Source organism: Scyliorhinus torazame, chromosome 6 (assembly GCF_047496885.1).
Source record: "Scyliorhinus torazame isolate Kashiwa2021f chromosome 6, sScyTor2.1, whole genome shotgun sequence".
Taxonomy (NCBI): domain Eukaryota; kingdom Metazoa; phylum Chordata; class Chondrichthyes; order Carcharhiniformes; family Scyliorhinidae; genus Scyliorhinus; species Scyliorhinus torazame.
In genome coordinates this window covers 73,883,893-73,898,769 of record NC_092712.1, presented here as the reverse complement: position 1 = coordinate 73,898,769, position 14,877 = coordinate 73,883,893, and the positions used below count along the sequence as shown (strand labels likewise).

At 42.5% G+C, this 14,877-nt stretch overlaps 1 protein-coding gene and 1 long non-coding RNA gene across 9 annotated transcripts in view; one reads left to right on the top strand and one right to left on the bottom strand.

Moving 5' to 3' along the window:
• Positions 1-14,877, bottom strand: part of pard3aa (par-3 family cell polarity regulator alpha, a) — a 1,126,646-nt gene that overhangs the window by 567,482 nt on the left and 544,287 nt on the right. The window lies entirely within an intron of this gene.
• LOC140424843 (uncharacterized) overlaps positions 1-14,877 on the top strand; it is a 98,936-nt gene that overhangs the window by 25,381 nt on the left and 58,678 nt on the right. For 2 of the 3 annotated variants that reach the window (XR_011947704.1, XR_011947706.1), the window contains exon 1: positions 9,356-9,476. The exons of the other annotated variant lie outside the window; for it this stretch is intronic. This is a non-coding gene — a long non-coding RNA (uncharacterized lncRNA). Of the gene's footprint in view, positions 1-9,355; positions 9,477-14,877 lie in introns of those variants that run through there. 3 annotated transcript variants of the gene reach the window in all.

Sequence of the window (14,877 nt, the reverse complement as noted above, 5' to 3'; positions counted from 1 at the left end):
GGCAACCGTTCGTCGAATACCTCACAGAAAGATAGAGGGAGTGGAAAAGAAGAAGACAGCAGCAGCAGGGTGGGGGGGGGGGGGGGGGGGGGGGGGGGGGAGGAACCAGAAGGACTCTCAGGGTTGTTAATATACATGTATAATATGTATAGGTTGTTGTTATAGATAATTGTATATTGGACTGTTAAATCATATTTTTGGAGAGTGTATATCTGAGACAAGGCAGTTGCCATTTAGTTTTAGTTTTCGTTCTATATTATTTATTTTTTGTTTATAAAACAGGCCATTGTTATTTGTACTGTTATATTACTGTGTAAAGGATACACAATGTACGGTGATGGTTGGCCAAAAATTTTCAATAAAATATATTTCTTTTTAAAAAAGGGAGAGAGGCAGAAGACCGGAAATTATAGGCCGGTTAGCCTGACTTGGGTCATTGGTAAGATTTTAGAGTCTGTTATTAAAGATGAGATCGCGAAGTACTTGGAAGTGCATGATAAAATAGGATTGAGTCAGCACGGCTTTGTCAAAGGGAGGTCGTGTCAGACAAATCTGTTAGAGTTCTTTGAGGAGGAAACAAGGAAGTTAGACAAAGGAGAACCAGTGGACGTGATTTATTTAGATTCCCTGAAGGCTTTTGACAAGGTGCCGCATAGGAGACTGTTAACTAAGTTAAAAGCCCATGGTGTTAAGGGTACGATCCTGGTATGGATAGAGGATTGGCTGACTGGCAAAAGGCAGAGAGGGGGGACAAAGGGGTCTTTTTCAGGATGGCAGCTAGTGACTAGTGATGTGCCTCAGGGGTCTGTGCTGGGACCACAACTTTTCAGAATATACATTAATGATCTGGAAGAAGGTACTGAAGACACTGTTGCTACGTTTGCAGATGATACAAAGATCTGTAGAGGATCAGGTAGTATTGAGGAAGCAAGGGGGCTGCAGAAGGTTTTGGACAAGTTGGGAGAGTGGGCAGTGAAGTGGCAGATGAAATACAATGTGGAAAAGTGTGAGATTATGCACTTTGGAAGTAGGAATTTAGGCATAGACTATTTTCTAAATGGGGAAATGCTAAGGAAATCAGAAGCACAAAGGGACTTGGGAGTCCTTGTTCCCGATTCTCTTAAGATTAATGTCCAGGTTCAGTCGGCAGTTAAGAAGGCAAATGCAATGTTAGCATTCATGTCAAGAGGGCTAGAGTACAAGACCAGGGATGTATTTCTGAGGCTGTATAAGGCTCTGGTCAGACCCCATTTGGAGTATTGTGAGCGGTTTTGGGGCCCGTATCTAAGGAAGGATGTGCCTGCCTTGAAAAGGGTCCAGAGGAGGTTCACAAGAATGATCCCTGGAATGAAGAGCTTGGAGTTTAGAAGGATGAGAGGGGATCTTATTGAAACTTACAAGATACTGCGAGGCCTGGATAGAGTGGATGTAGAGAGGATGTTTTCACTTGTAGGAAAAACTAGAACCAGAGGATACCATCTCAGACTAAAGGGACGATCCTTTAAAACAGAGATGTGGAGGAATTTCTTCAGTCAGAGGGTGGTGAATCTATGGAACTCTTTGCCACAGAAGGCTGTGGAGGCCAAATCATAGAGTGCCTTTAAGACTGAGATAGATAGGTTCTTGATTAATAAGGGCATCAGGGGTTATGGGGAGAAGGCAGGAGAATGGGGATGAGAAAATATCAGCCATGATTGAATGGCGGAGCAGACCCAATGGGCCGAGTTTCCTCCCACAGTCCAAAGATGTGCAGGTTAGGTGGATTGGCCATGATAAATTGCCCTTAGTGTCCAAAATTGCCCTTAGTGTTGGGTGGGGTTACTGGGTTATGGGGATAGGGTGGAGGTGTTGACTTTGGGTAGGGTGCTCTTTCCAAGAGCCGGTGCAGACTCGATGGGCCGAATGGCCTCCTTCTGCACTGTAAATTCTATGATAATTGAGGAGCCTGCTAAGATGTCACTCCTCACTGCAGTAATAGAATCCTTGATCAATAAAGCAACATTACCTGTGCTTACCACTCACACATCCCCCTCCCTCCCCATTCTCACCCGGGGATTCTATACTCCACAATATGGAGCTGCAAGTACTGCTCCTCGCTCAACCATGTCTCTATGATAGCAATAATATTATTCTCCCATGTGTTAAGCAAAGCCTTCAATGCATCGGCCTTACTTGGAAGACACCTTGCATTAAAATGTCATCCAGCCTTGCTATATTCCCTTGTGCCTTAACATGTCTATCCTCACTCTGCCTTCCTGACTTGTTTTTTATTCCAAATTTGGCTGTGCATCATCCCCTACTATACTGTACCTCCACTCCATAACCCATCCCCATGCCAATTAAGTTTAACCCCCCCCCCCCAACCGCAATAACAAATCACCCCGCAAGGATGTTGATCCCGTTCCAGTCCAGATGCAACCCATCCGACTTGTATAGGTTCCATCTTCCCCATAAATGGATGCAGTGATCCAGGAAGCTAAAGTCCATTCAACTGCGCAATCTCTTCAGCCACTATTCATCTGTTCTACTTTCATATTCCTGAACTCACTAGCAAGTGGCACTGGGAGTAATCCAGAGATTACATCCTTGGAGGGCCTGCTTTTCAATCTGTTACCAAGCTCCCTAAATTCTTGTTGCAGGACCTCATCCCACTTTCTATCCATGTCGTTGGTACCAATCTAAAACATGATGTCTGAATTTTCACCCTCCCCCTTCAGAATGCCCCACTGGCGTTCAGTGACATCCTTGACCCTGGCACCAAGGAGGCAACTTGAGTCCTGGATTCATGTTTGTGGCCGAAGAAATGCCTTTCTGTGCCTTTCACCATCGAGTCTCCTACCACTATTGCTCTTCCACTCTTATTCCTCACCCCTCGTGCAGCTGAGCTACCCAGTATTGTGAACTCTGGCTGCCTCCCTCCTGTTCTTTTGACTGGTGGTCACCCATTCCCACTCTGACTGCAATTCCTTAAGCTGCGGGGTTAATCATGTCTAAAAACGTGCTGCCCACAAATGTCTCGTGGATGCACTCCAGTCGATGCTCAAGCTTCGAAACCCGACTCGCAAGCTGGTCAACCTGATGACACTTCCTGTACACGTGGTCATCCAGGCTGCAAGTGGTGTCTAAGAATTCCCACAGACTGCAGGCAGTGCAAAACACGGGATTGAGCTCCCCAGCCATATTTTGTGTTAATCAGCAGAGGAAGCATCGCCCTCAAAGGTCACCACTGGTTGACAGCTAATGAATCACTCCCACTGACCCAGGACCCCACGAAGAAAATCCACACACCTATCTGAAATCCCATAGCCCCTACTGGAACACACTCCATACCCTACAAACTGACAGCATCTCCACCCCTCGATGGCACACCTCCTGGTCGACTGCAAACATCATCAATCACAAGCTGGTAACTGATTCAAGTGGTGAAGTCCCAGGTTTCACCCTTTAATGGAAAATCTAGACAACCCTCAACTGTTTAAGGATGGGGCAGGAATGCTGTGGCAACTTGCTCCTCAAGTAGAATAGCTCAAATTGTGACTGTGGTCAAGCAAGTATGATCATTGTCCACAAGCTGAATTTCTGCCCTGATTTCTCCAATCTTAGTGGCATGCATATTGTCAACTGAAGCCATTGAATGGATTGTTAACCTCAATATCGAACTATTACTGCTTCCCCAGTGATTATAAGTAATGGTGCAAATAGGAGATTGGCATCTCATCTCGGGATCAAATATGGCATCACGATTGCAAACAGACCGGCTCAATCTCAGACTGTTGCCAAGGAGAGGGATAGAGTCAGTAACTAAGGAGCAAAGTGGAGTAAGAACCAAAAACAACAGCTCAGTCTTCCCCAAAATTTAATTGGAGGAAATTAACACCAGTAGCTTTTCCACTGCTCACATGGCGGAGGCCAGCTCAGGTCAAGGGCTGACCGTGGGATATTTGTTGTGAGAATGAATCAGCACACCAATATAGCTACTCACATCCCAAAGTATGTCAAGTACATATAGCGAACAACTTTTAATTGGCTTCAAGATATTATCCTGCACAACCATTAAAATTGTCAATAGCGAAGTGCATTTCATTTGTCTCATTCCGTTCCATAATTGTTATACATCTGGAAAAAATACCTTTTGAAATATGAATTTTATCTGTCCATCGTGAATTTTTCCTCTAACTTGCGTATCCTGAACAGTTCCAGACTACTTTTCCTGTATCTCAGTAAGACAGTTCAGATCAGTCTCTCTAGGGCTCAGAAATCAAAACATCCCAAAGGGCTGTTTTCCTACAGAGTGAGCAATTGCACGTTTCATCAGATATCAGGATAATGAGCACAAGTACAGTCAAGTATAAAGTAAACCATCAAAACAGGATTTCCACCTCAATGCACCAACATTTGTAAACATCAAGTTTAAATAGATTTTCATTGGAGATACCAAACTTCTTTCCACCACCATTGCCCATTGCAGGTTTTCAAGTGACTCATTAATTAGTGCTCCTATTTTAAACTAACTTGTAAGAAGTACAACTAGCCACTTAATGAGACTACAATTCAGCAGGACTACTCCAGTCCATTTGCATCCAGTTTAAGTTCACCTGAGGAAGGAGCAGTGCTCCGAAAGCTAATGATTCAAAACAAACCTGTTGTCTTTTACCTGGTGTTGTACGACTTCTTACTGTGTTAATAAGCAAGAACAAATGTCAGGTGGCCATGAGCTACTCTTGGGAGTGAACAGCCTCCTTAGATTATGTCTGGCTTGCATGTTTTGTACAAAATGTGACAGTCTGTTATGTACTGACCAAGACATAATGGAGGAACAATCTACAATGGAGGAAAACCCAAATTCCAAATCCTTCACTCCACTCTCTGCCTTCTGCCAGTCAGCCAATCCTCTACCCATGCCAATGCATTGCCCCGGACAACACGGGCTCTTATCTTATTTAGCAGCCTCCTGTACGGCACCTTGTCAACGGCTTCTGGAAATCCAAACAGATCACGTCCACTGGTTCTCATTTGTCTAACTTCCTCATTACCTCCTCAAAGAATTCTCACAGATTGTCAGGCATGATCTCCACATGATGAGGCCATGCTGAGACAACCCTAATTTACCATGCACTTCCAAGGGCGGCATGATAGCACAGCAGTTAGCACTGTTGCTTCACAGCGGCAGGGTCCCAGGTTCGATACCCGGCTTGGGTCACTGTGCGGAGTCTGCACGTTCTCCCCATGTCCACGTGGGTTTCCTCCAGGTGCTCCGGTTTCCTCTCTCAAGTCCCCAAATATGTGCTGTTAGGTGAATTGGACATTTTGAATTCTCACTCAGTGTACCCGAACAGGCGCCGGAATGTGGCGACTAGGGGCTTTTCACAGTAACTTCATTGTAGTGTTAATGTAAGCCTACTGGTGACAATAAGGATTATTATTATACTGGCATTCTGTGATTCCCATGTATTGAATTGATGTCGCAGTTTTACAGAGTTTCTCTAGACGTCGGATGGGCTTTGGGGATATAACAGAGTGGAATTCCCAAGTGGTTGGCTGCACACTATCCAGGACCAACGAGCTGGTGCCGTGTGACACAAAATACATAAAAATACTATCACAGCACAAAAGATTGCTTGACTAAGAACCTTCCCTCTTTCATAACATCGAGTGAGATTATTCAAAGACAATTCCACTGTGCTCTGCTTCTTTCACAACTCCCCTGACAAAGAAAAACACAATCGATGACAATTTGAAAATCGCTTATTGTCATAAGTAGGCTTCAAATGAAGTTACTGTGAAAGGCCCCTAGTCGCCACATTCCGGCGCCTGTTCGGGGAGGCTGGTACAGGAATTTCCAGCAGGACCCAGATCATTTCCAGGTTCGGACTGATCAAACGACATTTTGTCTCTGTCACTGACAATCTCCCAAACAAGAAAAATCCCAACACCACCTTTCTGATCATCAATAGTATCACTGTTGCCAAGCCCCCAGCATCACCTCTGAGTGGTCACTGTTGGCCAGAAGATTAACAGAGTCTGTGTCTTCAAGAGCAGGGGGTTGATATCATGACAAATGACTCATGTCCTAACTCTTCAAAACATCCCTGTCATCTGCTCAAATCAACAAATTGCTGGAATACTCATCATTCAGCTGGATGGCTGCAGCCAAAGCTAAATCCGAAAGCTCAATGCCATCCAGGGTAAAGTTGTGTTCGACAATCATCTTGCCACCATCCATTCACTCCACCACCAATTCATCGTGGCTGCAATATGTATTATCCCCAGAATGTATGGCAGAAACCTAGATTACTTGAGTAGTGCTTGCAATCATCATATGGTCAAAAACACAGGAACAACATCGCTTCCAAGTCACACACCATGTCGACTTGGACGTAGATCACTAATAATAATCGCTTATTGTCACAAGCAGGCTTCAATGAAGTTACGGTGAAAAGCCCCTAGTTGCCACATTCCGGCGCCTGTTCGGAGAGGCTGGTACGGGACTTGAACCCGCGCTGCTGCATTACAAGCCAGCTGTTCAGCCCACTGCGCTAAACCAGCCCCTATATTATTGTGTCAAGAATGGGTCAACATAGAACCATGGAATAGAACCATTGAACTCATACAGTGCAGAAGGAGGTCATTCGGCTTATCGAGCTGACACCAACCCCCTGAAAGAGCACCCTACCCTCGCCCCATTCCAGTAATCAAACTTGCACATCCCAGGACACTAAGGGGAAATTTAGCATGGCCAATCCACCTAGCCTACACATCCTTGGACTGTGGGAGGAAACCGGAGCACCCAGAGGAAACCCACGCAGACACAAGAAGAAAGTGCAAACTCCACACAGATAGTGGCCCAAAGCCGGAATTGAATCTGGGTCCCTGGTGCTGTGAGCCAGCAGTGTGCCACCCATCCTGAAGCACCATGTCTACCTAACGAAATCATGAGAGATCCATCACCACAAAAGCAGCAGTTGGTCTCAGCAGAACTTAGGAGAAGCAACAAATGCAGTCTTGCACCATTCCAAGAACAAATAATTCTAACATACAGTCAATGTCCTCAATAGCATAGTGTTTGTGGAGAACTACATCTGCGTTACAATGAAAGGCAGGTCCAGCCAAACACTTTTATTTACAACACACTGACATGGTAATAAAATAGATATCAACGGATAACCCAGCAACTTGGTCCATAAATACACTTTCAGCATGAATCATAGATTTGCCTCACTCCCACTCTATATCACAAGTAGTGCACTTGCACTTTGCACCTGAGATGTCCCTCACTCTGCACCTACATTAAAGCCTCAATTTTAACCCAACCCACCTGCATGGGTTGATGAGAGTTTCATCACCCCGCATTGCACCTTGTTTGTTTTACACTTCAATGACTTAAATCAGATGAACTGTAAAATGGACTTGCCACTTGACTGCAACCACTCCATGCTGGATTTATAACATATGTATCTCTATAACAGCACACTTACCCTTTAATCCAGCATCAATATTAACACATTCTTATTATAGCAGCGGCTACAAGTCCAGAAGTACTTAATTGGTTTTTGGGCACTTCAGAAACCTCTGAAGCTGCGAAAAGTCCTCTATAAATGCAGGTCTTTCTTGCGATGGAAGTTTTGAGTCGTGTTACATGGAGACCTGAGAGCAATGTTTTTATTCAAAAATATGACTCTCAAGTCTCAAACTCTAACCAGTTTACAATGCCCAGTGAATCCTGCATGTTTAGCGAATCCTTCCCAGCTCTAGCTACAAGTATGCATCAGATCACAAATTGATACAATAGCACTCTGTGCAGTTTCACAGGATTGTATTAAAATCAGTTAAAAAATCACTCAAATAACTGCCACAATGCTCTGTTCACATTTGAGAATGACTTACAGAAAATATTTTAAGGACATATTCTGAAGTTGAAAGGTAAACATGAAGCAAGGGGATAAATTTTACATATACAGCATGGCACTTTAATGTCCCTTTGTGTCACACACAAATTGCTTAAATAATGAACCATGAATAATGATTCCCTCGGGGGGGGGGGGGGGGGGGGGGAGATCAGCGAGAGAGAGTGGCATATGACACTGCCATAATGTACGGTGTAATGTATTGTGTATTATAAGTACAACTTTCTAAATATGGTTTCGATACAAACATACTATTGCTTAATACTGTGTGGGGCACTAAACAACTTTCTTGGGACACAAACAGCATTTTAGGCCACAGGCTCAAACAAAACATCAACTTCACAGTACTCAGGAAAGCACACGTACAGAATGATCCAACTCTTCGAAGTTTTACGATATTTTACATCCAGCATGCTCTAAACACAGAAGTCCTTTATACATTCCAACAACTCAATACAATACAACCAAAAATTTAATTTCTATTCCACAATTCTTCCGGTTTATAAAACACCAAAGTGCAAAAACAAAGAATAAAAACAAAACTTATTCAAACAAAAATAAAAATGGATTATAATACCAGAGACCAAATGAAATTCATTTTGACCGCGCACACAACTTATTTAACAGTGTACCGCACCTGTACAGGTATAAAGGGCCCTTTGATTCAGCCATGCACGTACACAGAATATTTACGACGCAACTAAAAAGATACTTGGAGGAAACCACAACTCCACATCACTAGTGGTTTTTACTTATGCATCCAAAGTTGCACACAACTCCCATTTCTCGTAATTCTGCAATTATTGAGCGTGGTCATGGCTACAGTGCCAAATTTAAATAGGGATGGGGGGGGGGGGTACATTTTGTAGCATCCCCAGAGTCTCCTGGGATAAGGAGGCCTAGGGCTGATCTTGGTATCCAGGTCTCATTTGATGACATTTACTCTGCATTCTGCCGGAACCTGGCCAGATTCAATTCCTGGCCAGCAAATGAAAGGAGCATGGCGGCAGGCAACCACACCCAGTGTCCCGTCAGAATGTTCATGCATCAACTTCTATTGGTGAGACTGACAAGACACTATCTACCTCTATCATATGTTCTGGTCGTGTAATTCTCTCTCCATATGTCACATTACTTCAATCCGTTGTGCGGGTGGGAGGGAATAATGGTTTTGTTCTGAACAGCAAAACCTCCAAATGTTGTCGGCATATAGATCACAACTAAGAGTCAGGGGGGGAATCATCTACAGACCAACAAATAAGTCAGGAAAAGTCACTGGAATTGTAACTGCAATTACTTTAATTTATTCCAGTATAAGAGGAGGAATCTGAAACTTTGGAATGTCTGCATAGACATCAAGCAGATCAATAACTGAAATTTTGCTGAGCAAAGTACTCGGGAATCTGAATTCCTGAAAGGGAGCCAATGAATGGACTGCAAAGGGATAGCAAAAAGGAGTGTCCTGTGTGTTGATGAGTATCTAGACAACATCATCCCTTCACTTTGAATCTTCGTTCACAAAATTATTGGATACTCCATCTGTCGATTAAGATGAAGCTTTTAAATATTCTGGTGAGTCTTCCACCAAGGTAACTAATCAGTGAAAGTACATTAATCTAGACTTCCATTGCTGTTCATGCATGTACCAGAATTGGTGCACCTTTTGAGAATTATCTTTGCAAAGTTGTCATCAGTACAAGTCAGATTTGTCACTCTCAAAAAAAACTTCTAAAAGGGACATTGAGCCGAGAGAAGAGAATGGAAAATTGATTTGTCAATACCTTACCTTCCATTGTGAAAGGGTTAAAAATTATACAAACTAAGAATCACACAAGCTGCTAGTTGCTAAATCCTCAGAGGCAGAAAACTAGTGATGAGAAAACAGTTGTTTCAGCTCAGGCTGTCTACAGATAACAGTCAAAGACCAAATTATAGAGGTCACTTTATTTACACAATTTACATAAAACAGTTCAACTGGACACTGTTCAGCTGAGTTCATGTGTGCCAACTACAAAAAGGAACGATGGAGAAGGGAGTCATACATCACTGGTCAAAATATATTTGTATCATATATACGTCTGGAAGTTAGTATTTAAAGAGAGAAAAATGTGTGTTTGGGTTATATTTTAATTAAGTAGATGTACCCAAATTGTAATTGGATGATTAAATTCATACATTATACATCATGTAATTAATTAGTTGTGAATGAACAGAGATAATGTTGAAACAAATGTACAACTTTGATTGGTATATGCTCATTTCTTTTAACTGAATCCAAAAGTACAACTGCCTGTCTATTCCTTGGATCAGGGCTCTCTAGTGTGCCACTAATTGGAGTGCTGGAGCACTTGCTATAGTTCATAATAAAGGCCTTATTTTAAAACTCCAAGAATCTCCATCTGGTCACTCATGAGAGACAGTGAAGTATACTATAGCCAAGTAACTCTTCTTTCCCACAACACCTTGAGAGAGACATCATTGGAGCGGTTCAACAATTCGGGTGCTTCCTGCAATTGGGTACAAGTGGCACATCGGAATCGATGTGCGTGTTAAGTATGAGGCAATTGTTTCAGGTGGCCATAAGCTGTAAGGAAACCACCAAGTCAAAAGCTCCAAAAACATACTTTTTCAATTGTGGAGCCCTATTCGAGCAATACGGAGGCTGGCGCTGTAAGTTGTTAGAGCTCAATAAGGATGTCAGCACATAATCCAAACCAATACAAATCAACATGGACTGACTGGCCGACGCACGATTATTAAAAATATCCTGAGAATTCTTTTCTGCTGGTTAGAACCAAAATCACACTTCTCGGCAAAATCAGAAGCAGAAAGGTCTCTGCAGGAATCAAACTTGAACATTCTTATTATTAGGATAGTTCTCCACTGAGCAGGATAATCATGCTAAACCCTCCAGCAAAGCTGAAACGAGATTACACGCACAAGAAAATTAGAGTAGCACACTGGGTATCACTCATTGAGACAGACATTCCTGGCAAAATGGCTTAGACGTGAGAGGTCAAGAATGAGTAAATGGGTCAAAACGACCAAAATAAACCCCAGCCTGTTGATCATTTTTTAGAAATTCTTTCACAGGATGAGCGCACACTGGCTAGGCCAGCACTTTTGTTGCCCATCACGAATCACCCTCGAGAAGGTGGTGGCAAGTCTCCTTCTTGGACCGCTGCAGTCCGTGTGTTGAAAAACAGCAATTATAAAAAGGAGAAAAATATGCTGTCGAAAGCAAGAAAAAATAAAACGACACAGAAATGTTCAGAATATTGAAAAACCCTTGCAAAAAATTGGTAGCACAGAACATAGCTGTCGGTAGAAATATGAAATAAAAATGTCAAAAATACTCAGTAGGTCAGGCAGCATCCGTGGAGAAACAGAGTTGTATTTCAGGTTGTTGCCTTTTCAGCAAAATCTGAAACTTTTACTCTGTTTCTCCATCCACTGATGCAGTCTGAACTGCTGGGTTTTCCCAGCATTTTCTGTTTCTATCACATAGGATTACCAGGAGGCCAGTTAGTCCCTTGAGCCTGTTATGCCATTAAATAAGAACATGGCTGATCTGCAATCCACTCCATGTGTCTGCTTTTGCCCCAACATCCCTTCATCTCTTTGGCTAACTGCATCAACGTCAGTTTTAAAGTTAAGAATTGATCTAGCATCATTTCTGTTTGCAGAAGGAGTTCTAAACTTCGAACATCCCTTGTGTGAAAGGGGATTTACTAATTTCACCTCTGAAGGATCTGACTTCAATTTATTTGCATGTATCCCCTAGTCTTGGACACCCCAAATAATGGAAATTGTTACTCCGTTAACGTTTTGAAAAGTTCAATCAAATCAGGTTTAACCTTCTACGTTCCAGTCAGTACAACCCTGGTTTGTTTAATCCCTCTTCGCAACTTCATCCTTGGGGAGACCAGGCACCATTCTTGTAAATTTGGACTGTAGTCCCTACGAGACCAATATATCCTTGCGATAGTGTGGTGCCCAGGATTGCTCACAGTAGTCCAGGTGTGGGTTAACCAGAGGTTTGTACGGTTGAAGCTTGACTTCCACTTTTGCTCTATTCTTCTTGACATGAAGCCAGCCTTTCATTAGCCTTGCCATTCTATTCGAAGAAGATACAACAAAGTAGCAAAAGGGAATTTTCAATACTGCTCCAGTCATGGAGGTGTCTCACAGTAACTGAATAATGGAAAACTACCTGACCAAAATTACATTGCAATGGTGCAAATATCTTGAAGTTCAGGTGTTTTTTTCCTTACAACACCACCCTTAGCTTATTCATAAATCAGTGATGAACAGATGAAAACTAAAATTCAATAGCAGCCAATGGAATTTTTTGAAGTATTTTACCTCAGAAAAAATCAAAACAGATGCAGTTGCACTGCCGTGGTACAATTAATTGGTAAACATTTCAGCATTCAGCGATCCAACCATCCAATAGCACAGAGGATCGGAGTAAAATAAATTTCACTCCTGCGCTGTGTTGGATTTGAAATGTTCACCAGGCTACGGAAATCTAGCTCAAATAAGAGTTTACCTCGGGCATGTCCAGAGGCACTGAATTTTAGAAGTGCGGTGCAGTGAGTAGTCCTGTAAAAACACTGAACAAAACAGCCTTGGAGTGATAGTTGGGATGTGCACCCTCAATTACTAGGCTTTGCGGTGTACTGAAGAAATGTGCCAGCCATTTCAAAATTCATATTTGCTTCAAAGCATAAACCGTATGGATTATACAATAAGTCAATTAAGAGATATTTTGAATGCGAGAGAAAACCTACACAAACACCTCCTGGGTTCAGATGAGGTTCACTGACAACACAGGCTTCATTTTGAAGGGCAGTTACACGACCAGAATCCTTCAAATACGTTACAGACAGTTCACCAGCTCACTCGGCCATAACTACTGGATTGTTTCAGGATTACTGTTAAGAGTCAAGAAACACGGATTTCTTCCCTCTGAACAGTTACAAAAAGGCTATCATGGCAATACTCTGTGAAATGTGGAAAAATACACAAATTCTACATCTCCAAACAAAATATTTGTGCAAGTCAGTCAACTGACAGTGAGCGAGGCTGAAGCCATTAAACTGTGCAGCTATCATGGATTATTTAAAAACGCGAGTGATAGATCCACACCAAACTGTCATTCATTCGCAAAGAAATATCGTTACACAATGGCTGGCCAAGACCAAATTTAACATACACAGTTCAAGTGATAGGAACACACACACACGCACGCACACATTCCCAAGAATTTCCAGTTGAAGTAAAATGTGTAATTTTTTCCAGTCTGTCAGTCAGCCTAAGCAAACCAGCTGCAGAAGCATATTTTAGTAAACCAAAACAGTCTCAGAGCCAATAATTCTTGGGGTCTAACTTTCTCCACTTGCAAAGTTTCATATTATGACACCGTGTTATATTACATACTTAATGTGGATTTTTTTTATTGTTGCTCTGCTTCTGGTGACTGATAAAGTTTCTTCTCTTTCCAGCATTGCAATTCAGCATCTTCGTCTGGGGGAATTAGCTCAAATGGTAGAGCGCTTGCTTTGCATGTAAGAGGTAGTGGGATCGATGCCCACATTCTCCAATTTGAAAATGAATGAAATGAAATGAAATGAAAATCGCTTGTCACAAGTAGGCTTCAAATGAAGTTACTGTGAAAAGCCCCTAGTCGCCCCATTCCGGCACCTGTTCGGGGAGGCTGGTATGGGAATTTGATTAGGGGAAGCACGGTAGCACAAGTGGATAGCACTGTGGCTTCACAGCGCCAGGGTTCCAGGTTCAATTCCCCGCTGGGTCACTGTCTGTGCGGAGTCTGCACGTTCTCCCCGTGTCTGCGTGGGTTTCCTCCGGGTGCTCTGGTTTCCTCCCACAGTCCAAAGACGTGCAGGTTAGGTGGATTGGTCATGATAAATTGCCCTTAGTGACCCAAAAAATTGGATGGGGTTATTGGATTACAGGGATAGGGTGGAAGTGAGGGCTTAAGTGGGTCGGTGCAGACTCGATGGGCCAAATCTCCTTCTGCACTGTATGTTCTATGTTCATCGACCATTTTATCAGATTGGTTCTCGTGCTTTTCCATTCGCGTGACCATTTCAACATTCTTCAATGTTTTACCCCTTCAGTTAATTTCTCATTGCCATGCTTTCCTACTTCAAGCTCTTAATTATCCCGATTCAATTCTTCACTGGACTTGTTCTTATTTTCTAGTTGCTTTTTCATGGAGTTAAGCTTATTCTACATTGTCTCATTAATTTCTCCTCAATTTCATTTTGTAAATTTTTGCAACTATTTTTAATGCTTGCTGTCGGTCATTTCATCTTATTGTTTTGATGTCTTCTTTCGAGCTTCAATTCTTTTTGTTGATTCCTCTTTGTGTTCAATAGTTTCTTTTGAAGACTTTAATTCCTGCATTTCTTCCAAGGGGAATTCTTCATGGTCTTGCTGGACATATACATTTCAAAAATGGAACCTTCATTTCTACTCGTCTTAACTTCAGCCAAACCATTTTGGCTTCACTATTGGTCAGGTCGGTCTTCAACGAAGTGTTGACTTGTTTCCATTCTGCATTTATCTTGTTGTCCTTTATTTGGTCATTTAGTATCTTTCATTTTGCACGCCTTCCGGGGTCTTCTTCTGCAAACTTTATGGGGGTCTTCAATTGCCTCCTATCAAGAGATACTCTTTTGCCCTCTATTTGAGGTCTTTGTCGCCTCCTCTTTAAGATCTTACTTTGCCTTTTCCTTGAGGTCTTCATTGACTCTTAAGTTTCTGTTGCCTCTTTCTTGGGTCATCATTGCCTCCTCCGAGGCCTGCCATTGCCTCTTCCTGGAGGTCTTCCATTGCTTATGGGTCTTTCATTTTTTTTTTTAAAGTTTCTCTCCATCCGAGGTCTCCAATTTTCCTGTCCATAGCCACTTGTTCCTTCCTGTTGTTGGCGTTTTAAGTGCATTAC